Below are 26,659 nucleotides of genomic sequence, written 5' to 3'. Positions count from 1 at the left end.
ATATTTAAAACAGTTGGGTTTCACAAATAGATGGGTAATGATGGTTATGGCATGCATCACTACGGTTTCTTTTAGTATTCGGTTCAATGGAGAACAGCTTCCATACTTTAAACCTACTAGAGGAATCCGTCAAGGTGACCCCCTATCCCCTTACATCTTTATTTTAATGGCAAATGCTTTATCAACAGTTATCAAGCAAGCAATCAGTATGGGTAATTTACAGGGGATTCAATTTAATCGTGCCTGCCCACAGCTCTCCCATTTATTTTTTGCTGACGATGTAGTTTTTTTCCTCAAAGCTTCAATCTCTGAATGTCAAAATATCACAAATCTATTAAACCAGTACTGCTATCCAACGAGTCAGCTTATCAACAGGAATAAGTCTGCAATATTTTTCAGTCAGAATTGTCCAATGACACTACAGGATACTTTACAAAGGGAACTGAGAATACCTGTGGTGAGTAGATATGGTAAGTACCTAGGCATCCCTTCAGATTGGGGGCGTTCTAAACGAGAGATGTTCTCTTGGATCCTGGCGAAAATGAATGCGAAATTAGCTGGTTGGAAGGAAAACTTCTTATCTAAAGGGGGCAAGGAGATTTTATTAAAAGCGTAGTCTCAGTGCCTTACCTCGCATGCGATGTCTCTCTTCATGCTTCCCCTGTCTCTCTGCAGACAAATGGAAAACAAGATATCAGCATTCTGGTGGAGTAAAAATCATAGTGATTCAGGCATACATTGGATGAGATGGTCCGAGGTAAAGCACTCGAAAACAGACGGGGGTATGGGATTCAGAGATCTTATTTCTTTTAATCTAGCGATGCTAGGTAAACAAGCTTGGCGTTTACTACAGCAACCTACTGCAATTTGGAGTCAGTTGTTTAAAGGTCTATATTTCAAATGGTCTTCCTTTTAGCATGCCACTTCAGGCTATAGACCATCATGGGGGTGGCGCAGTATTTTAAAGGGCAGGGATGCTATTCTTCCCAAAACTCGATGGTTGGTGAAAGATGGCTCGCAGATTGACATCAGAGCAGACTCTTGGCTTTCAATTGGGAAAATAGGAGGGTTTGTAGCTGCAGGGGAACCCATTAAAGTAGCTGAACTTATTGATTTATCTTCGGCAACATGGAAGCAGGAACTTATCTCTAATTTTTTCAATGAACAGGTATGTGCAGCAATCTTAACCACCCCTATAAATTCCTCACTTTGTTCTGATCAATTGGTCTGGACAGCCACCTCCTCAGGATCTTTTACAGTTAAAAGTTGCTATCACTACTTACTTTCCAAGCAACACAACCCACCCACCAGTGCCTCATCTTCCTATCAGCCTCCTCATTAACTGTGGAAAAAGATATGGCATATGGAAGCAGCTCCAAAAATCCGTGTTTTCTTATGGCTAGCCTGTAAAAATGCCCTAGTGACCAAAGCCAATCTATACTTCAGACATATCACTCCCAACCCTTACTGCACCCTATGTGATCAGCATACTTCCGAGACCATTGAACATTTATTTTTCTACTGTAATTGGACACGTGAAGTTTGGGCAAATGCCAAGATCATGATACCTATTTCACTTACCTCAGTACAGAGATTGGATGCTTGGTTGGCGGCCCGTGCCACTCATCCTCGCTCCTCCCCAAATTTTGAAGTGATTGCCAATCTGTTGTGGGAGATCTGGCGTCAACGCAACAACGCCATATTCCGGCAGCTAACTCCAAACCCGATCCAAGTGGTGGATAATGCTCTTGCCCAAAGGCGGGATCTTCAAGAGTCTCCAACCCCCAAAACCTAGGGTTACACAATCAATCGTCGTCGTATCGATCACCGATGGAAACCACCGATCAAGGCACAATCAAATGCAACATAGATGGGGCTTTTGTTCCGTGCAATCGCAAGGGGCGATAGCATGTATTTTCAGAAATTTCAAAGGCGAACTCACTGACATGTTTACCAGCAGTGTACCGGCTCAATCGGCGTTTCAAGCAGAGATCTTCGCCATGATTCAGGCTCTCCAACATCTCATCAAGCAGCGGCTTCATCTCCATCGAGTTAGGGTTGAATCAGATTGCCTATTATTGGTGGAGCTCCTTCGGTAGAACCAGCCGCTTTGACCATGGAAGGAACGTCATCTCCTCGCCGTTCTCCACGATCTGCTTTCTCAATGCCCTAATGTTTCCATTCATCACGTCCATTGCGAGGCCAACCTAGCCGCCGATTGGGGCCGCAAAGCCCATCGGGCCCACGGTTCCGTTGGTAACCGGCTTGTCTTCACACCTTATGTTTTCTTAACATTATACTTAGTGATGCCCTACTAGCTGGTTGTATTCCTCTCTTCGTATAATATATCAATTGTTTCGACCAAAAAAAAGAAATATAATTTTAGGGATAAATACACTAGAGATCTTAAAAATTGTCATGAAAGTGCAATTGAATTATAAAACTTTTAAAAAATGCAGTTAAGTCTTAAAACTCTTAAAACTAATAAAATTATTTTCTCTCCCAAGTGACTTTTTTTCAATTATTTTTTTTGTAAATTTTATCTAAAATAGATTTAAAAACTAAAAAAAGGCTAAATTTTATTTTTAAAAATAACAAAATTGGAAGGAAGAGAAGGAGGGGCTAGTGGATGTTGCTACCATCCATTGTCGGAGGTCATTAGCCTTGGGCGAGGGTGGTTGGCTCATTGGCCGCATGTGAGAGCCAATGGGGCTCACCCATATTTAGGCACCTAACCAAACCAGCCTAAAGCTAAGCAATGTTGGCCATGCTAAGCTAGGGTGAGGCTCACCTCAGGCTAAATCGTGTTGGGTGGGAACTAAAGCTTAGCATAAGGTGAGCCTTGCCAGCCATCATGTCGGCTCGCCCAAGCGAGAGTCACTAGCCCTAGGCGAGGGTTGGCATTACCTAAATCTAGGTTGGATGCCCAAATTTGGGCAAGCCTCACTGGTCCTTTTGACAATGGGCAGCCATGCCATTGACCCTCCACCATTTTTTTTTCCTTTTTTTTATAGATAACATTTTAGACTTTTTTAAGTTTTTAAATCTATTGTAAATAAAATCTAAAGATAGATAATAAAAAAAGCCACGTTTGCATTTCAATTAGACAAATTGATGATGTTAATGGAAGCAGTTAATTGTACTAATTTGACAAGTTGTAAAAGTTGATTATACTTTTTAAAAGTTTTAGGATTCAATTGCACTTTCACAACAAGTTTTATGCCTTCTACCGCACTTATGCCTAAATTTTAATATTTATTGCATTTTTCACTAAAGATTGAGGATTAATTGAATCAATCAAAAAATTTATGACCTGATTCCATCTTTTTGTAAAGTTAAGACTTAAATGAACCAATTGAAAGATTTATAATTCAATTGTATTCCCACAAAGAAATTTAGGACTCGTAGTGCAATTCTTCCTATAATAAAACTATGGTACTTCATGGTACATTTGGTTTGCAAAATGGAGTTAAGGCATGAAAAGGATAACTATTATATTTCTATGGAAATAAAACATAGTAAGAATAGCAATTATGTAGCTATATTTTAATTAAGATAATTGCACAAATAGTCTATGAAATTTGGCTCAATGTGTAATATCATCCTTGAACTTTTAGTTTGTTCAATATGATCTTTGAACTTTAGTTCAATATGTAATTTTGTCCTTTGCACTTTAGTCTAATATATAATGTCAGTCTTAAATTTTTAATTTGTTTAATGTAGTCCTTAAATTTTGGGTAAATGTTCAATTTAGTCCATAAATTATATCAAAAAAATCCATTGTTATCCTTCAATCAATTTAAGTTAACAGAATTTGCTGATGTGATTTCAAATCTAGTAAGTAGTGGAAAAAAAATAACGTCACAAATGGATTATCCACATAACACATTCCACTCGAAGGAAAAGAACAATATAAGTACTACACACTCATTTTAGTGTCAAAACCTTTCAATGAATCACTTCGGTGCTGCTTGGGTAAAACACAATCACTTACGTACTAACTCCTATTTGGGATGCTGAAAATCTGACATGGTATCAATTTATTATAAATTGGTTAATGTGGCTTGCCAAATAATTTCAATTGGGAAAAAAAAAACGATGTTGTTGATTTTTTCTTTTTCCCGAATTGAAAAATTGGGCTAAATAATAATAAAAGGAAAGAGGAAATCGGATTCTTTTTTTATAAAGGAAAGAAAAATAAAAAATAAAAAATAAAATGCGGGCTGAATTTTGATTAAGATCGGGCTAGGAATGTGTGGGCTAGTTTAGATATAGGCTTAGATAAACAAGGGCCAGAATGTGGGGTTTGGCTTGAGCTGCGATAGCTAAGCCCATCAGATTGAAGTCCTAGTCGGACTAGGCCTTAGGGCCTATCCGAATTTTAGGTCCAACCCGGACTTAAAGAGACCGGGCGGACCCATCGGACCGGGTCCTTTTACCCGAATCAAAATCCAATTTTTTAGAAAAATAAAATAGAAAATTAAAATTCCGAAATTAAAATTTTTTAGGAAATAGGTAGAAATTAGTGTAGCTAATTTTTAGTGTTAATACAAGTTTAGAATTAGTTTAGATTCCTTTAGTCAGTGCATACATGTTTTAGATTTTTAATAAGTATCCTAGTTTGGCATGGTTTTAGAAATTGAACCCGAATTGAACCGAATTGAACAAGCTCATGAAGGTTTCTCCTTCCCAGACTTAACAATGGAACGATGTATGCTTTTGGTGACAATCATTGGATTTCTTTTTCCGTGTCGTTTTTTTCATAAACTTGGATGTTTACTTTCTGTATTTTTGTTATTTTGATCGTTCTTCTTTTTTAGCATATCATAATAAGCATCAATAAAAAAAAAAAATCGAATGAACGTTTAAAGGATGAGAATCTAAGACTCATAATTGGTAAACAGAACATAATTTTTTTCTTTTGCTTTCTCAACCCATCCTTCTAAACTTGCAAAAAACTTTCATGCTCGCTTCGAGCCTCTTCACCATCGTGTCATTTTTCTATTCCTTTGGTAGTTCCCACTTTATTCTCTCTCTTCTTAACAAGATGCTATACCTCAAGTACGAAGATTTATTTGCAAAATTGATGCACAAAAATAATGTCATCATTTTATTTAGCATTGTATACAATTGATTTCTTAAAATACCCTCCTTTTACAGTTGAACAAATTGATTTCATATGCTAATCTTAATGTTCTTTATTTTGCTCTAAACTGGTGAGGTCAATCACCCGTTTTCCTTGTATGGTGAAATTGTATATAAATTTCACATTCATATCACATTCTTCCTTGGTGCTTGACTCATCATTATTTTCATAAAAAGAAGGAATTATTTGTAATGACCCGGTCTAATGAGGGTGGAGAATAGTTACCAGGGCTAGAGGGCTCGAACAATGGGAGGCTTCTAACAAGCTTTTAGGATAGCAAATAAGGCAAGAATGAATCAAATTGCATATCAAAATAGAGAGAGTGTGCTTGGAACATATATGTAAAAACTAAAATTAGTTCACAAAAGCGTCTTTTGACGTAATGACAAATTTTACTTTGGAACCTCAAAGTTTCATGCTTATACTAGAGTACTAAGATGGATGATCTCTTAAAAAAGTACCTATTTGTACACTAAAAGATAATATAGTGATCTCGGTAAGGGATATGCTAAAGCGGGTAATATTTCAAGTGAGTTAATCTAGAGATATCAATAAACAAAAGTAAGAGAAAATGAAGTTACGAAGGAGAGGTACAGAACAAGGAGACAATTGTTATTGTTTTTGGAGATCGCCGTTGATTTTGTGTAATATCAGCTGATCCGACCCGAGAGATCTTATTGATTGGAGGAGATATCTGGCCTATAACCATCACTAACTGCTTGATCCACTTTCCTTCACCAGCTTGAATCTCAATCTATTTTTCTTCGCATGCCCTAGTCAAGAACTGGGTTGATCTTAATGCAATATGGTGAATCCATGTTCCGATTCAGGAGAAATCGTTCTCTTGTGACATGACTGAGATGTTATATGCCCAACAAGAAGAAGATTTGAGGTCTCATTCATGCTTTGTTCAATGGTGGGCACATTATTCTATCGCCATAATACAAAATCGTGAGAGTCCCGTGTAGTACTTCTTTGATTACAGCAAGCCAATAGTCGAATACCACTCGATCAAGTCAGGCGTGGTCGCGTTACCGGGGTTAGATTTCCGTATTCCTTATTTTTTTTATATACTTTGTTTGCTTCTCAACATTCTTTATTTCTGATTTCGTTTTTAAATGCCACACTTGATGGCTATGTCGGCAACTCTGTCCATATTTTTATTGAAGGGCCATTCGAACGAAAAAAATCAAGTTTTGGACTTAATGACACAAGAAAAGATTTAGGGTTGAATAATTTAAAAAAGTTAGGGACCTCCTTTATCATTATCCCTAAAATATATGCAACTTGGGTTTAAGCATGACTACATTCATATCTAGACCAAGTAATAGTCTATATATACGAGGGGAAGGGGGTAGTGACAAGGGTGGTTTTGTAACTTCCTTTTTTTCAATGTTTAACTTAGTCAATGAGGAACCAAAAAAAAAAAAAAAAAAACCTCATGAACTTTGTCCACGTTTCGACCAAAAACCAAAAAACTTAGTCCATGAACTTTTTTCTCGTTCAACAACCTCAAAATTTTCAAAAATCCACTCGATGTAACCCTTTCATTAAATGTATTGTCACGTCACGACATTTTCTTGACACGAACACTTAAGTGTTTTATCAGACCAGAACAATAATAAGGATTATCACATTGTTTTTTCTAAGAATAGGAACACATACACCATGTAGTCGTAGTTACAGTGAAATGAGAAGGGGTAATGTATGACCATATATATATAGCAATAGGAACACATGACACCATGTAGAATCGTAGTTACAGTGAAATGAGAAGGGGTAATGTATGACCACTCCAAGGATTTGCCAAACTAATCCATGAAGCGAATGCTCAGCAGCAAAGTAACACCCAGCAAAAGGTCAAGTAACTCCTGCATTACCACTCTCCCTGAATCCTGCCTTCGGCCATTCATCCTATTTTCTCGATTTCTATCATGAAAATGATCGCAAATGTCAGTGTTCTTCCTAAGCAATACCGTTTATCATTCATCTTTATTGAGATTATATGGGTCAACACTTACAAAATGCTGGGTTTGTTACGTACAAGAAAAATGTGATTGCACTTCACCCGACATATTGACCATCTGCAGAAAACATCATGTCGAAGCTGCTTCTTGTCATCCTCTTCCTTTTCATGGCTGACTGTGGCCATGTCTCTTCCTTCTCCCTCCTCCTTCGCTGCCTCGAGACATCACCTTCTTCTTAATCGCCTCCCTCAGTCTCTCAACTCAAATCATCGCTGCCAAACTCAGCGCTTGAAGACAATCCTTCACTGTCCGATCGCTTGAAGTTGTTGACCCTATCCTGTGTCTTCTTGGTGGCCCTCCTCCCCCAACCCCTTCCAACCTTAGTCATCTATTCGAGCTGTCCGGCATTGCCCCTCTCCCTGGTCCCAAGTCTCCCTCCAAGTCTGCGCCACCTCACCATTGCAGCACCAGTCCAACCACTTGCTTAGCCTCTGGCTCGGTGGCGCTGAGCTGCTCCGTGCCAGCAACGACAGAGCAGGGTGTTGGGAGGTCCGGAAGGACATCACCAAGTACTTCTTTCTCCTTTTGCAATCCAGCATCCATCTCATGCTTACATCCCTCCAATGGCCATCTAACGTTACGGTTTTGTGGGCCCATCTGGTCAATGTCACTCTGTCACAACCATGATTATAGCTTTGTAATCTCTGATATGATCACCCTCCCGGCAACCGTGTCAGGTGGAGATTTGAAGCGCAATTCAGTCTCTCAGCATTCTTCCGATGACCCAAATCCAACAAACAGAGAAAATCAGGTGCGGGAAGCTCAATGGAGTTCGTATGATACACCGTCCAATCTGATCATACTGGTCAATGGGGATGGCAGATTCTGGTTCAGAATCGACAACAAGAGTACCATCCAGTCAAAGGGTGTTAAGCTACCCAGCAATTCTCACTGAGAAGTACTCGAACTGCACGTGTCGTCTCATGGATTGCCGAGCCGTACTCAAACTACTCAATAAAGAATATTCTATTCCTTGTGCCAACACAATGCTCAAACATGTTTCCGCAAAATTGCCATTAACAAACATTAGTAAATAGCAAAACGATTGACAACAGAGTAGTGAGACAGGTAGCAAGCCATTTTGTTTCTGCAGGGACTTCATTTGACTTGCGCCAAACATGCATTATAAGCGAATATCCAAGATTATTGGTATTACAAAAGATGAAACACTGCCCATGCTAATTTAAATTGCATGCTAGCCATTATTTAATATTCTTATTATTATTATTATTTTTTTCCCGTTTGGCTCAATAGAGTGTTGGTGAGAAATAATAGCTAGCCTAAGTCTTAATTGTTTAAAGATGCAGCCAAAGTACCCTTATCTTGCATTTCTGAAGAAGAAAGGTTCCACTTGCTTCTTGATAGATGTCGATCACTTTCCTCCATCATTACCACAAGATCATGCTGATCTATGTCTTCAGGCATCCCCTCTAGAGAATTTAGATACTGTTGGCAACGTGAACATCAGAGTTCTTAGCTTTGTGAAAATTATTCCCAGACCTAGACATGTCCTCCTCCACCTTAAAATTAGCAGTAGTAGTGTTATTGAAGCAACTATCATTGTCATTAAAGAAGTTGTTCTCCACTTTCCTGTCCATGCCACAACAGATGGATATGTAATTATTCTCCTCAGTGGTTGTTGTGCTACTAGCTAGTGGGGAAGCAGAGAACTCACTTCATAAAAGCTTGCATGCTCCCAATTCAAATAACTTGAATTATCTCTAGAGGGCATGCCTAAAGGCACTGGTCAATCTTGTGGTAATGATAGAGGAAAGCGATCAACATCTGCCACGAAGCAAATGGAACCTTTTAATCTCTGTCTTCTTCGGAAATGCAAGGTAAGGCTACTCTGGCTGCATCTTTAAACAACTTAGGCTAGCTATTATTTCTCAATCAGACTTTACTGAGCTAAAAGTAAAAATAATTAGAACATTAAATAATGGCTAGCATGCAATTTAAATTAGCATGAATAGGGCATCATCTTTCACAATACCAATAATCTTCGATATTCACTCATATAATGCATGTTTGGCGCAAGTCAAATGAAATCCAGGCAGAAAAAAATTGGCCTGCCAACCAGCTACTATTTCAATTGTTTTGCTATTTAGTAACGTTTGTCATGGGCACTTGTTGGATTTTGCAGAGGCGTGTGTAAATACTGTGCATAAGTAGAGGAAGGATTAGCAAGTATTGGCACAAGGACGAGGATTAGCAAGTATTGGCACAAGGACGAGAAAAATTTATTTTGTAGTTGTGCATGTGATAAAGGAGGAGCTCTCACTTAGTTGGTCTCTCTATTTTTCTTCTCTAATTGATCTAGTTCACTCGGTATGTGGTTCTGGCATCCCATCAGACCTTTGAGGAAGGGGATACAGGTGAATGATTACCTAAAATGCAAAGAACAGCTTACCAAAAAGTGGACCCCATGACTGATGTCCGCTATCGATGGCGTAAGAGATCCCAGCCACGACCCTGACCCCAACCGAGTGTATGATGAGGAGAGTAGTGGGAGGGATGAGAAGAGTTGTCCACTTGAACATGTAGAGTTCAGCCAAATCCCCATCCTCATCTCCACCATTCATCAATTCCAACACCACTCCACCTCATCTCCAGTATACCCGCGGCAAAAAAGGGAAGGAAGAGTGAAATGAACCAAATACTGGCTATGTTACTAATCTACATCAGCAGGATCAAACCTCAGTCAGTGATTGATAATTAGATACACTAAAAGCTACAAACCTCAATGGTATTCTTGAGCGCAACTAATACTATTGAAAGAGAACTTATGATATCAGCAAGCAGAAGTAAATAATAGAGACTAAATATCAAGACAACAAAATGAGTTATGCCAACAAATGCCGAATGGCGCACCTGTGGAATAATAAACTTGTTTGTCAGCAGGCAGACAGCTGGCAAGGTACAATAGATCAGAAGAGGTATGGCAGTGATGAGATAAATGGTTGTGTTGACATATGCAAACCTCTCAAGCCATTTAAGCCTACCATTGTATACTTACCAGATGGGGCAAGGGTGACTAAAAGAATTTCAACAGAACCTAGAGCCCATCGAAGCACCTGGTGCACTCGAACAGAAAAATTAATAGGAGCAGACCCTTTAAATGCAAAACATTTTGGCATGCAGTAGACTGACCACCAACCTCGGGCATGCATCTTGAATCCTGTAAGAATATCTTCTGTGAAAGATCTATTGATCCATCCAATCTGCAAAAGCAAAAGATAGATCGTATTCAAGCAGTCGAACAAAATACTGGAGGAAAAAGTAAGGATACTAACTGAAAAACTAGAGTACAAGTCAAATTTCATCATACAAAGTGACCTACCAAATAGGAGAATTGCTTATTTCTAGAAGGCAAAGGGTAAATCACACACAAATAAATATCTTCGCGCTTCATCTCTTCTGCCAAATACACATAAAGACAAACTGCATGAGACATCTTCCCCAACAATCCAAGTCTTCACTCTCCAATAGCCATGTATCTTTTTCTCTTATAACAACAAACACTCCATAAATATTAGAATAAGCTCACATGCCTCACTTCCCTAGTCTGTTTTATCCTCATAACCACAACTGATGACATGAATAGCCTCTTTAAGAAGGGTTTCTGGAGTTGCAGATGGAGGAACAACACCATTCCCTATAAGCGTAGAGGCCACAAAGACAGCAAACCGACCAAACCTCTTCTCTAGGCTCATTTATGACATGAGCAATTATCTCTCGTCATCAAATCCAGCACCTATGAATATACAAATAAAAAGTCAAATTGAGAAATGTTGAAGCTCCTCTAATGGCATTTTATAAGTTTCTAGAAGAAGATCAACAATATCACCTGAAATGAACTATTGGACATTTTATAGCTCTTACATGTAGGAGCAGCATTAAAATGGACAGTGAATGGGATTGCCAACATGAACTGATAAAGTACACTAGCAAGGCCTCAACAAGAAAGATCCATTAGTGAGGGACAGCTGAGACTCTCACCTGAAGATAAAATTAGACAAAAGGTAAGGAAAGCCAAAACATGAAAGCATCGACATCCAGAATTAAAAGACAACTACTCACAAGAACATGCTTAGCACCAGCTTTCTTGGGATGTCGGAAGCCTGGATATTTTTCACAAGAAACATAGACCAAACGTGGCAGCTCATTACCCTTAGCATCAAGACCTCCACTTTACCCTAAGAAAACCTGGCAGCAGGCAAGTAATGTAAATGTTTTAGTAAGGAGAAAAATCACTGCTTCCAGTATCCCGGAACTACAATTTGATCCTCATCAGGTTAAGAGAACTTGGATGTGGAGTCATGGCCTTGAAGATGCAGCAAAATAGGAAGAAATCTGCTACAGACAATGATATTCATGAGAAGAGACCTTTACAAATCGAATTGTAAGATCTTAAGATATTCAAACGTTATATAATAACCTAGAGAATTTTATGAATTTCATGCTTATTGATCATGAGAGCTCCACACCATCAAATTTAGTAGTAGAAGTTAAATGTACAGTTATCCTACTGACATTGGTCAGCCTTGCTTTTAGCCCAACATGTGCCAAATTCAACTGTAGGAAATACTAAGCAAAAGAAAGACTAATATAGCTTAATATGGTAGAGACAAAGTAAAACATCGTCCACAAGCACATCGGTGCTGGCATCCATATCACCACCTCCTCTTTCGGAAATAGCCAGGGAAGGGCTCATTGGAGCTACATTCTTCTCTTGCTTCATTTTCCAACGGTCAACTCTCTCCTTCCAGGCAACGTTGTTCAGTCCTGATGGACCAATTTCCCTCACTGGGTCCACAACGCTGATGTCAGCTGCATTGCCAATACCACATAATCAACATGTGCCATACCAAGGGTTTACAGGCATGTGGAGACCAGGATGTTTGTGAATAACAAGAAGGAAGTAAGTGATTGATTAGCATTGGCTACATAAGGTAGAGAAGGGATGCGCTTCCCAGCAGAAAACTCCCCAGAAACCTGAAGAAATTGAAAACACTGCAAAGACATGTTTAATTCAAAAACAACGCCAGAGAGAAAACCAGCACCCTATAAGCTCAAATAATGTACCTCTTGGCCACTTGTAAGTCGAGGAATAAGGTTGTGAGAAACCTCCTTATCAAATTTTGGAGCACTCACATCCTCATTTTGTCCATACCGCATGTGCCAACTCAGTCTTCCAGTTTAGATTTTGATTTTCTGAATAATTGAATTCACTCACACTATCATCAACATCAGCATCTTCTTCTTGGTCACCAAGAGTAGCAGGACTTCCTGGAATGAACAAGTACGCATAAAAAGAACCACAGAGACTAAGGTCAAACACAATCAAATAATAACATTGACAAGGTTATGTCAAGAGTAGTTAGAGAGCAAAATTATACAAGTTAGCTATAGCCCCACATTCGACAGAGAAAGAATGCGAAAAAGATGGTATATCTAAAGAGAAGTTACACGTGCAAGATTCATGTTTACAGTTCATGGCACATTTATAATACTTTTGTAACGAGTAGGAGACAAAATGGAGTCATGAGAAAATTAATAGCATTGAATAATTCACAAATAGCACAAAACAAAAAAATCCCAGAAACGGATGACTGCGTTGCAGGAAAATCATCGCGCGAGTCTCCGAAGTGGCCAACTAAAGAAAAACAACCGAAGGAGGTGACATTGATCGAGAGTCTGTTAACCAGAAGAGACAAAACATGTCCATTACCAACGTCGAGACCCTTTATTGACTTTACCACAGCGCAGCGTGGTAAACATGTGTGTGATGTTCATGAGTTCCTTTCTAAATTGTCCCAAAAGTTTGAGACCGAAATACATGCAGATGGTGCATGACACGCAGAAGCAAATAAACTAGCATACCTGCAATCAGAAAACTAACTGTAGATCTAAATTCCACATCAAACTTCTCAAATTATTGAAATAAAGTTGTCACCAACAGGAATTCTGCTTAGACCAGAGCAGACAAGCTTTCAAATCAAGGAAGATGGATGGGATCATGAGACTTACGGAGCGAGAGTGCAGTCTGGACAAAGCAGACAAGCTTTGATAGAAGACCATGGCTGTTGGTTGCTTAGAATCGCTTATTGCCCCTAATCCAATCCAGTGATGACTATAATGAGATTTCAAGGAAATGAACAATCAGGGGAGAGCTGTCACTAGGGAGAAGGGCGATGCATCCACGTGGACAAATGATAGTAAGAAGAGGAGGCTCTAGTACCAGACCGAAACCTGGCTATACCTTCGGACTGGGGTGTGCTTAAAAACCCAAAAAAAAAAGAAGAAAAAAGAATATGTTTGCTTGGATACTGACTAGGATGAACATGAAATTAGAAGGATGGAAGGAAAAATTGAAGTCAAAGACAGAGAAGTAAATCCTTTTGATAGCGGTGGTTCAAGCATTATCACAGTATATAATGTCTATTTTTAATATACCTTTATACATTTGTAGAGCCATTAACAAGAACATTTCATCCTTTTGATGGGAAAAAAAATAAAGAAAAAGCTAGGATACACTGGAAAAGCTGGAATTTCTAGAAAATAAGGAAAGACAATTAAAGGAATGGGATTCAAAGATCTCGTCACTTTCAATAGGGTGACATTGGGAAAGCAAGTTTAGAGAATAACACAACAAAACTCAACAGCAAGCATCGTCCTCTCACCAAAAGCCTAGAGCTTTATGGACTAAGGTGTGGAATTTGAATACACTAACCAAAATTCAGATTGTTCCTGTGGAATCTATGCCAAAATGCCCTGCTTACTGAAGAGAGACTGTGCAAACGACGGATTATACCTGATTCGTCGTGCCCTTTGTGCAAAATGTGCCCGGAAACAGCCCAACACCTCTTCCTTATACGAAAAAGTGAAGTCTGGTCAGACCCAACCCTTTGCATCACAATCCAGGAAAGAGGACTCACAAAGTATAAATCAGTGGGTGTTAAACTACAAAAGCGAATTACCTGACCCACCAACCCTCAGCCTAGTAGCAGGTGCGCTCTGGAACATATGGAAAGCCAGAAACGGCACAATCTTTCGATATAAACCGCCAGATACGAGAGCTGTAGTATCTGATACTTTTTGCATTGAATGGAAGTTTCAAATCTTTCGAGGTAAACCGCGAATCTCGGGCCCCCTCAAGCTGAACGTGCTGACAGGACGAATTACAATATCGTCCTCACGATGTTGGGGGAAGTTCACATTTGATTTTTATTTTTTCTTTGGTTAATAATTTTAGTCCCCGAGCTTCTCTTTGGTGACAACTTCAGTTCTTCCATTATACTTCCGTTCGAGCTTTGTCGAAAATTGCTATTGACACGTGGTGGCTTTACATGTACAAATTTGTAAATAGAAAGTAAGCCTACGTTTTAGGCTATCCAAATTTCGTGTACGTACTTTATTTTTGCAACAATTCTATTTCTTGTACTACTTAAGTAAAGTTTTCTGCCTTTCCCAAAACAAAGTAAGATGTCCCACTAGCTATCATTCTATTATGTGAACCTTAAATTGTTCAAAAAGTTGTAAATTTATTATACGGTTTTCAATTCGATTATAAACTTCCGATTAATATAGTTTTAATTTTTTTTCACAATTTTTTAATGTAATTTATTTGGCCAATTTAGATCGGAAAAAGTTGATATAGTAGTTTAATTAGTGTCAGCTGTCTTACGTAATATGATTAGTAGTTGATGTGGACAAAATGATGTTGTTTTACACTTTTTTTTTTAATTCTTTCATTTTCCTATTCTACTCAGCAATGGCTGACAATGCCACAACCCAACTTGTCTTTGCCTCTACAAAGGCCCAAACAACTAGTGGAGGAAAAAGATGAAAAAAAAAATAGGAAAAAGAAAAAAAGGAAAAGAAAAGGATAAAAATGGAAAAAATATCAAAAAACAATAAAAATAATTGCAGAATTACACAATTTAATGCATGTCAAATGCCAATACTGCTATGTAGGATGGTTGGCATTGACTAAACCATCACATCGGCGATCTTCAGTGTAAATTAATTGGTTGAACTCCATTAAACAATCATAAAAAAGTTTAATACTAAATTGATCAAATTAGAAAGTTTAGGACCAATAGCTGTATAATTGATTTACAATTTTTTGGAAAATGTGCCCCATACAAGACGTACACTAATACAAGTCTTTAACAGCTCTAAAATAATAATTAAAGGAACTTCCTTTAAGCTATTTAATATTGGGTAAAAGTCACCAAAAACCTCAAACTTTGTCCATTATAACACATTTACCTTAATTTTTTTATGACATAAAAACCTCAAATTTGTGCTAATGTGATACATTTATCACAAACTTGTATAGTACAACACATTTACCCTTTTTTTTTGTGACACCAAAAATCTCAATTTATTTTTTAACAACACTAAAAGATCCAAAATTTATATTTATGCGACACATTTACCCTAAATTTGTAATTGTGCAACACATTCACCCTAAAAATTTGGTGTCATAGAAAAAAGTTTGGGGTCTTTAGTGTTACAATAAAAAAATGTTTAGGGTAAATGTATCATTGTGGGTAAAGTTTGGGTTTTTTTGTGTCATAAAAAAATAGTTTATGGTAAATGTCACTCTGTGCATAGTTTGGATTTTTTGTGGCTTTTTCCCATATTTAAAGAGTTGAGATTGTCACTTAACAGTGATAATTTCCTTACTACAAAAACTAGTCCTAACAATCAACTTGATATGGATTTATTGTCACTATTAGAATTCTAAGAATCTCATGAATTGCCTGAAATTTAGATGGAGAAATTTCCCAACAATTGACTTGACATGGAGAAACTGAAATTGTAGTTAGAATATTTAAAGTTGATTTAGATTTTTTTTTATAAGAGCAATTCTAGATATGCATAAGCTTGAAATGAGAACCCCATTTTTACCTATATTGAATTGACCTTATTGTATTGTCATCTGATTCACAATTATATATAATTATATACGTAGAAGTTATCTAATTAATTGTTGGTCTTGATTCGATAATTTCACAAGATTTTGAACGGAATACAATGGATGTAACTTAGAAAATCCAATATAAAATATTGAAAGGGGAGTTCCTCAACTTTCACCATGGGGAGGGTAGAGAGAGTAGCAAAATAATGTAAGTGGGCTTCTTTTCAGTTTTCACCTACCTCACCTTCTCAATTTCTTAACTATTTGCCTTCTCAACATGTACTCATTTTATTGTATTGACGCCACCCTTTACCTAATATTTCCACACAATTTTCTTTTCTTTGTCTATTCAATACATGAATTTGCATATTTATGAGTAGATTCAATCTTGACTTTTTTTTATATATTATATTTTGTTGATTATTATTCCATTAATAAGTAATATCTTACTTTTTATTGTTTCATTACACACAAAATATATAGAGTTATAAGTTTTACGTTAGTCCACCTCATTCACAATTTGGCATAGTTAGTTGCCCATAAACAGTTGCCTCGATAATCTATAAATAGAACAAATGATTTTTAGGAGATACATGAGGTTGATGTATATTTTCATAATGTCAGTTTTTTATTTTTTATTTTAGTTATAATGTTTTCTTCTCTTAAATACATATATTTTAAGCTTATTTGATTGCAAAATTCTATAGGAAAATAACTAGTGATGAAATATCCATGACTTCATATATGAACATTATGGCGCAGTGCCATAAATACATCAGTGACAACCTAGTTTTAGCACCTCATGAGGGCATCACAGCACCGGAACACTACCATTTTCATTTGAAACTCGATTTCAGTCTCTTGTAATTTAATCCATTAGTTGAGATATAGCAAGACATATATACGAATACCATTATACCAAAAATGCAAAATTCACTATAGGAGCCAAACTTGAGGAAACTGTAAATAATTCCAACCTAGCTTTTGAACAGCTCTTGTAGCATCCTAAAACACCAACAAAATTTTTGACACAATTCAATCCAACTCTTACAACAACCCAAACAATCGCCCTCCAACCTTAACAAGAAAACAATGTAATTGAGTAAATGACCCCGCCATATCCTCATTTAAGAAGTTTATGCAAACGTATCACATCTCAACTCTCGGATGCATGACAACCCTCTTTCTCTTTGGTCATTCGACTACAATGTCCCATGAGGCATTGTTGACCTATTCGTTTTTATCTTTCGATTATACATAAGTGGAAGCAAGATTTACACCACCCAATCAATTATAACAATAGGGATAACATAAGACACATATAATAGAACACACTTTCATATATACATACATTAACCATTACAAGCTAACTTTATTTACATCCAAAATCTTAGTCATACACACTTCCAAAAGAGTTGGGATTGGCCTAACACCTCTACTATTATGAGGGCTATCTCAAAAAGTGATACACCCCACATGCTCCTAATACCCTATCAGCTCCAAGTACCATGGCTCAAGGTTAGGGTCCTGATTCGGGTTAGTTTCCAAATCGGTAACAGCACCATTTGGGATGTACAAGTCCATTGGATCCCGGTTAGCATTCCTAGATCCCTCGCCCGGAGGCCCATGAAACCTCAAGAGGGCCAAATAGGTCCTCCCTACCCAAATGTACCAAGCCATGAAATAGTAGGGTACTAAATTCATTAACCACTAGTTTGCCCATATCGTGGTTATGTATCTCTTGTGTCTAGTATCCATCCCCACAATTGGATATTGGGTCACTTGTGTGTCTTGGTCCATGAGGACCCCAAAACGGACGTGGCAAAGAGGCTTGGACTAAACAACAATAATGAGATAAAACTCAGTAGGGAAAATGTCGCAAATGGTCCATGAACTTTCAACTAATGTTCAATTTCGTCCCCGAGCTTTCGATTTGCTCAATTTGATCACTAAACTAGCACTTAATGTGCAATCTCGTCCCTAGACTTCTAATTTATTCAATTTGGTCCTTGAACTATCGATAAATGTTTGATCTAGTCCTTGACTATGGTCAATTTCGTCATTCCATTAGTTAAAGTTAATGAAATTGGCTTCCATGGCTTTTAGCCTCTTAAATATAAAATAAAAAAGGACATGTGGAATATCCACATGGAAATTACCTTTAAAACAGGTCAAATTATGGCCACCGTCCAAAAAAAAGATACATAACCACTTCTTCTCTTTGCTTTTGTGATCAGTGCTCTCATCTCTAGCTGACCCCTAACTTGTTTTCCTTTTTAAAGATATATATTGACTCATAATTCTAGTAATCCAACTTAGTTCCACATCATCAATTAATGCTCCACGTCATCACTTAACGGTTTGAACAAACGGAAGGACTAGATGGAACATTTGTTAATAGTTCATGGACCGAATTGAGCAAATCGAAAGCTTAGGGATGAAATTGGTTAATTTGCAAATAGTCAGGGACTAGATCGAACATTTATCGATAATTCAGGGATCAAATTGAACAAATTAAAAGTCTAGGGATGAGATTGCACATTAAGTGAAAGTTTAGGGACTGTTTGTGACATTTTCTCATCTCAGTAAGAAAGCTTCCTAATCCTTGTGTAGGGAGGTAATTCGCCTCAAAGTTGCTATAAACATACAACTTATCTATTGATGGTAGATAAATGCAAAGCCTTCGCTTTGCATTATCTATTAATAGGAAATATATCACTCAGCATGTGACACCATACCACATGTTCAACTATAGCATAAATAATCTCTATGTGAGTGCACCATTCCATTAAGCATAAGATCACAATTAATAATCTAGACATGAATAATACTTCCATGCACAATGCATCACATAAGTCCAAATTATTGTGATCATTCTCAGTCATGACTGATATTCACGTTGATGGTTTTCCGGATTAACTAAGCATCGTCTTGTCCTATCGGGCACAACAACATCTTAACCTCACTCGAAGGTGGCATTCCAATTAAGAAGCTTTGCTTTGAAATCCATCACGGATGCATCCTGTTGATGTGGGGGCATTTGAAATCCATCGGACATCGTCTCATAATTGTAATCATATGAGTACGGAATCCAATATGTGATCAACGAGTATACCATCACTCAAGCCAATTTTATCTTTCTCATTAGCCAATGCAATAGTATTTAATGCTCATACCTCATACAATGGCAATAATCACATACAAAGATGTCATACAATAGTGCCATGTGATCACCTATTAATTAATCATTCACCCAAGTAATTATGTGTCAAGCTCATGATATATAACATCATTAAGATTTCCTTAGCAATTCAACAATTCACCTTTTAAAATAGCTTTTTGTAAGTACTCATTACTTATAAACATAGAATATCAGACTTACCATTTTTAAAGTAGGGATTGTATAAGTGTATACTACTTTTAAAATTAGTATTTTAATAGGCACTTATCACCTTTAGACATTACAACATAATAAACACTTATCACAATCAAGATAGCTTATAGCATCTAATTATAACCTATTGTGATATCTTATCATATCCCATAACAACCTATCACGATAGCTTAACACATCCAATAATAGCCTATCGAGATAATTTATCACATCCCATAATAGCCTATCTTGATAGCTTATCATATCCAATATCACTTATAGTGATAGTTTATTATCTCTACTTATTGATAATTGTGATAACTTACCATCACTACTTATCACCTATCATGATAGCCTATCACCTTAATCCACTCATCTCCTAATTTAAGCACCATCAACTTTAATCTAATCCTAATCCTACTCTTAAGTGTAACTCCAACCTTAAACGAGGGTTAAGAAGTTACTCATGGTTCGGATTCTCGAGCTTGACAGAGAGTAGCGGTTATGATGGTAAAGGCTCACGGCGTGGGGGCATGAGGCATAGCGGTGGGCTGGATATTGCTCGGTAGCTCACAGTAAGGCTAGAATAACCAATGGAAGATGGTAGGGACAGTGGCACATGGCTTGGCACGATGACGGATGGCAGACAACGGCGTGGCAAGGGGCGGCAAAGTGAGATCTAAGAGGGAAAGAGGGAATGGGGGAGAAGTGAGTGTGAGATGAGGGAGAGAATGAGGGGAAGGGCATTTGGTTTAGGGGAAATGAGGGAGAGGAGAGGCATCGGTGAGATTGAGGGGGAGAGAGGGAGAATGGGAGATAATAAGAGAGCGATTGGTTTGCATTAATGAGACATGTACCAATTATCCTTAATTTCTCTTATCCAAGTTTTTACATGGCTATGAAATTCTCATGAAGATTGCCAATTCAAAGTAATTAATGCCAAGATTTGACACATGCTTGAAATAGGGGGTGGACTAGGTAAAATAGGTTAGGTGATGTCATTCACTCTACTCTTCTTGCTTGGGTGCCACTCCCATTTCTTCATGCCCATAATTTTTGCTTTATTAGCTTTAGGCTTCTAAAAGGGGCAAATTGGTAAATACACTTAACCATTTCACCATTCATGCATATGGGCTTATAAATGTGCAAGCTTACAAAAATTCAAAATGGGCTAATTGTCTTAATGGGCCCCCTTTTGGGTCGGCCATGGGTGGCATAAGGCCCATGGGTGGGTGTGAGGCCCAATTGGCTTGGGCTCATGTGACTCCTCATTTGCATATTGTCTTTACTTTCCAAAATTTTGCGATTCGCCGATGAAAAATTGAGTTTTCCCCTAAAGTGATCTTTGCAAGCCTTTTTGTGGTTTGTTGATTACCATCATAATTCCACTTTGTAGATTGGGGTTAGATTGATGATGTCATAACTTCTCCCCATTGAAGAAATTTTGTTCTTAAAATTTGCAGAGTTACACGTCTCCTCAAATAAATGATAATATTGACGTCTCATTATGTTCTTACTTTCTTAAATCACTCCTTCAATGCCATGATGTCACCAAATGATTTTGACTAAGGGAATGACCTTTTGTGTAGCAACCAATCCTTTCTATCGGTGACTTGTATCGGTTCCTCAACATATGACATTTTATAGTCAACCTCGATCTCCTCATAACTGAGCATGTGCATTGAGTTCAGTTCATATTTCTTCAACATAGATATGTGAAACACATTATGAACGTGAGCAAGATTGGGTGGTAATGCTAATTGATAGGCCGAAGTCCCTATTCGTCCTAGAATCTCAAAGAGTCCAATGAACCTGGGACTTAGCTTTCCTTTTTTGTTAAAATGTGATGTTCCTCTCATTGGCAACACATTAAGGAGTGCATGGTCACCTACTTGAAATTCCAGAGGCCTTTGTCATTTATTTGCAAAACTTTTATAGCAGCTTTGGACTATCTTTGACTTGTCTTTGATAATCTTAACTGCATTTGCAAATAGTTGAACTAGTTTGATGCCAGTAATCTTCCTTTCTCCAACCTCATCCCTAATATACAAGGGTTTAGAGGCATGACCATAAATGCCCAATGCCATTCCGATGCTTTGATAGATAGTTATTGTTGTATGTGAACTCAAAGGGGTGCATTTGATCTTCCCATCCTCCTTTGAAATCCATGACGCAAGCTCGTAACATACCCTTAAAGGTCTGAATGGTCCTCTCAAATTGACCATCTATCTACGAATCATAAGCCTTGCTAAATTGTAGCTTTGTCCCCATGATAGTCTACATGCTTTCCAAAATGCTGTGGTAAACTTGGATGATGACCTCATTGGCAATAATCTTAGCAATATAATTCATCACCCGCTTGCAACCAGTGGTATGAACTACGGAATGTATTTGAATTTTCCTTCAGATACATGAAATTGTCTTAATATTTCTCTGATTCTTTTTTATAATTCTATCGCAATAAAGGTTGGTAGCAAGTTCCAACCCAAGCCTAAGCACCAATCAAAAAATGACACTTCTGCGTCCATCACTTCATCTCAACCCCCTGTCATAGAGGAACCGCCTGTTGAGCTAGCCTCCACCAGCATGGGGGTAGCAGACTGTTCCAAGTCATTAGAAGAGGTAGATAGATTCATATTTACTTGTAGTGTTGGATGTTTTTTTTTTTCAATGACTATTTCTACTCTAATCAAAACTCAGACATATTTTCTAACTGGGACTCTCTAGACGACTTGAATAATAAACCTGGAAAAATGACAGGTGAGGCAAAAGATATTTGATTAGTCTTTCATAAACTTCTTTCATCAACAGACCGGACCACAAGGCAGATGAGTCCCATGATAAAATTTATGCCGATGCTTATTGTGGAAACATGTTTCTGTTTGCAGAAACTAGTGGCATTAGTCAGGAGGATACAACCTTGTTGCCAGAAGAAGCAGCCATTCTTCTTTCAAGGGACATAAATGTGTCGCGATCAAATTTTCGGGTGTAAACCACCTAGAGTTTGGCTAATGGATTGTTAAGCCTAGACTTAACTCGGGCTCTCCCAAGCCTATACCAATTCGAGACTTGTGTTTAAGTTCTTAACATAAAATAAAAATGATTTTTAATTAGAAGTCGCCACGATCTATTTTTTGGTGGGTCGATTAGGAATCCAAGTAAAGTAACGGGAGATTTACTTTACTCCTACGAACCAGAGATTTATGAGTTTGGTGACTTGGTTACGTTAGATTTCTCTAACGCCCTTTCGGTACCTTTCTCTTTTATTTCGAAAAATGTTTGGCGGGCAGCTTGAATTGATTTTAAATCTATTTCTCTAATATATAAGGTGATCATATGGGTGCGCAATCCACCAATTTAACACCCAGATAAATAATAAATAAATTGTAAAAACTTACCTCAAAGCAACGAAAGCATCTGCACTGTTAAATTAAAATCCACATCAACAAATCCACATCAACAACCCTAGATATGATTTCTAATTAACACGCAATTTCTTTTTTTTCTTTTTTTGTTTTCACTTGATTAATGAAAATCATGAAATATGCAATTCAAAATTAATTAAATGACCTAATTCTAATGACATGCAATTTCTAATTAAATGGACCTAGCAAGAATCACTAAATGACGTGCATTTCATTAATCTAATCCTATATGACATGCGCATGATTTTTTTGTATTTTTTTAAATAAAAATTCGTAATTAAAAATAACTAACAATAAAAATCTAACTAAAGTGAGATATTATCTATTTTAAGTTAGGAAATAGATTAATCTGAATCCTATCTTAACTTAGAAATTTATCTTGACATGCAATTTAGTTCCAAGATATTATCTAACCTAGATATCATCTAAACATGCATTCTAATATAATTAAAAATGTACCTAACTATTCTATCATGCAATTCTATATAGGAAATCAAATATAATCTACATGATATGCAAATGCAATCTTTTTTTGTATTTTCGGGATAGATAAAACAATTAAAAGATAAGCACAAAATCATTCAGAATTATCAAAGATATCACATATCGTTCGAATCGGGAAACAATATCTAAATCAAACTTGATTATTTCACTAATAAAACCGATAAATTGATCTTAAGTCTTAAAGATCAAGATATCAATTTTACTCCAGAGTGAATAATTATTCAATCTAAAGTCTTATAGATAGAATAAAAAATCGTGTGCGGTTGCGAATTAGGCAATAAATCCTAACCGAAAGTATGTCCATAATTCAAATATGCACGTAAGATATTGAAAAACATGTATTAGGCAATAAAATATCCAAATCAAATTTAGATAAGATAATTACCTAATTCTGCAAATAATATTGTCAAATTTGAATCGAATGGAATCTGCTCAACGGATGACCGGTGGTGGCGATCGGCTCCTCGATGGCGTCAATGGTGATGGTGGATGATCAGCGAAATCACGTAAGGACTCGCGGCTCTGGACTTGGGCAGCAACTCTAGCTCTCTGGCTCAAAGTACAGAACAGCTTCGTCGTCAATGGTGCATGATGATACTCCCGATGCGGCCAGCGAGAGCTTCAATAACCCGCAAGTCTTCGAACGTCATGGACAGCAAGTAGGTCTCGGTAGACTTGGACCCTTCAAGGAACAAAATTACCGATTGACCATCTCTGTTGTTGACTAGATTTTGTTACTTTGGCAGTGGGTCTTCAATGGCCAAATCTCTCGAACGCACACGATTGAATGTGTAGTTCTGATTTCACCACGTTGGCTCTGACCTTTTTCAAGTCAAAGTCAATGGATCTTCTTCATGCAGCAAGTGGAATTGTCTTCTTTGACCGATAATATTCAACGTGAGTGCTTTCGGCAAAAGAACCACGCCTGGAATTGCTGGAACTTAACGGTGAGCGTAAAGCTCGTGGCTTATCGGGTCAATGGCTTAGTCGTTGAGGTTGGGGCTCTCGGTTTGGTGGACACGGACGAACCTTTATGGACCTGTGAAAACAAGAACTCGGGTGGAACAATTAGCAGCACGAGATGACGCAGCTGATCGTCTAAGTTTAGCTTGCCACTCGATGGATCACAACAGCAACAGCTCGCTGTGTGCAGCAGGTCTTGAAAAGTGATGACAAGCTTAGCATCTCTCTATTCGGGCTCAGCAGTGGCGTCGCTGTCATAGCGGCAGCAGGAACGGGAACAGCAAGTGCTTCGTCGTGGACCAGGAAGGAAGCAACGTTGATGGTAGACAAGGTCACGTGACCACGTAGCAACTGGGAACTGCTTCGTTGTTATTCGAATTGCGCTGGTTCCGTTGTTGCCAAAGCAGCGAACGAAGATCTCACCTGGCCGTAAATCTGAGGAAGAAAGAAAGTAATCGCAGGAAGTGAGGGTGAGCTCTTGATGAAGAATCGGCACCAATGTCCTCTTGGCCGTGAGCTTCTTTCAATGGTGGGCTCTATATATCTTATTCTTTTCTCGTGAACGAAGGTGCTCTCGTTCTCTTTGCTCTGAATTGTGGCCGTGTATTCTATTGTTTGCCCCCCTGTTGCTTTTCTATAGATGGTCCTCTTATAGGTAAGAATAACCTAGGCTTTCAAGGAAAGAGAATAAATCTACATATTATGTTTTAGTTCTTTCCTATTCTTGTGATTTTTTCTGTGACCATGCCAGTGAAGAAGAAATTCCACTTTCCCCTTTTTTGTTTTGAATATATCGTCCCCCTTGGTGTGAAGAGACGAAAAAACAATCTGCTGATCCTTTTGCTTATATTCACTTCCCGCAATAGCCCTTTTTTCAACCATAGAAAGAATAAATTTCAGCAAAACCTTTATGGTTTCTCTCCATCTATGTTTGCCGATCCCCTCACTAGCAATCCCCCTCATTTCGTGTCCATCGAATCAACCAAATATCTCCAGGATTTTCACTTCCTTTCTCTTCTTCGACGGATAAATCGGTCAACTTTTGGACTTTACTCAAGCAAATGCGTGAGTGGGCAAGGAGCCCACAATTGCGGATTTCCGTAACCGAATCCCATGAGGACCATTCTCATATCAGGCCAATTCTAACGTGGGTGCAGTGAATTGATGATAACCCTTCTAACATCTATATGCAATTGACTAATATTTTTTGTTTAGGGGCTAAAGTTTAGTCCCTAACTTTTATGTATAAAATAAATGATCGGATCGCCAAATTTAGGTGTCAACAAAATGATACAAGACATTCAGATCTTCCGGCTTTTAATTACCTTGAATCAATCAAAGCCAGCATGACTGATGCTGCACAACTTCACATCCGTTCCTGTTTCTGTGAAAAGGAGACCCAAGACATGGCAACGGATGGGCAAGATGCTCCCTCCGTTTATGGGACGTCATATTCACAAGGACAGGTCAGAAACTGGGGTGACTACCTGTGCATTTTTTGGAGATTTCTCTTTTCTCAACTCAGTATCATTGACCTTAACTTGTGAATAAATGTTGGTCCTGTGCAGAAAGCAGAGACTTTTCCTGATTTATGAACTGCAGACAGTTCGTGTGAGAGAATCACTACATTGGGCATCAGTATTGACTTTGCTTATTGCGTGCAGCACATTGCTGTTTATTTGCTGCATCTTCTGTCTAATTTATTTAAAATTGCTAATTCTAGGAAGGTCTGAGAGTAAAGATCTATTGGAGACCAAAGTACAAAGTGATGAAGGGAAACGTACTTTATGCATCACTAATTTAGAAGTCGAGCCTTGTAATCACTCCCATGATTTGGTTCTGTCTGAAACCCAACATCTTGATCAGGGCTCGGCTCCTGCCTCCATACCTGATGATATCTTTGATTACTCATCCATAGAGCTTGATGATGGTACTTCCAGAGATCCAGCCTTTCACAAACCATCACACTCAGATACACTCGTCTCGGCCAATAATATGGATGTTTCTGATATGCCTGGTGATTTGGTAATCATTTTATTGAAGTGCTGGCATTCCACTGTATTAAGACACACATTGGCTTGTTAGACAGTAGTAATTCAACTATTACAGGCTGTGTCCCTTGAGCTTCCATGAAGGATACAAGCCGGATGTCTTTTTTTCTTTGAACTATTCAGTTTCCAAAGTTTGACATGAGCAGAAGTCCCTACCGTAGAAAGCATGAGTGCACACAGTTTAAGCTGGCATATGAAGGGGTGATTTAATAGTTGCATCCTTTAACACTCTCCTTCACGT

The 26,659-nt window shown here is 37.9% G+C and overlaps 1 pseudogene; it reads right to left on the bottom strand.

The window, feature by feature from the left end:
- Window positions 1–9,454: 9,454 nt before the first annotated feature.
- LOC104453316 lies at window positions 9,455–14,277 on the bottom strand (annotated as a pseudogene).
- Window positions 14,278–26,659: the final 12,382 nt, after the last annotated feature.

Source organism: Eucalyptus grandis, chromosome 7 (genome assembly GCF_016545825.1).
Source record: "Eucalyptus grandis isolate ANBG69807.140 chromosome 7, ASM1654582v1, whole genome shotgun sequence".
NCBI lineage: Eukaryota > Viridiplantae > Streptophyta > Magnoliopsida > Myrtales > Myrtaceae > Eucalyptus > Eucalyptus grandis.
Note: the sequence above shows the minus strand (reverse complement) of the source record. Positions and strands in the feature narration are given on the sequence as shown.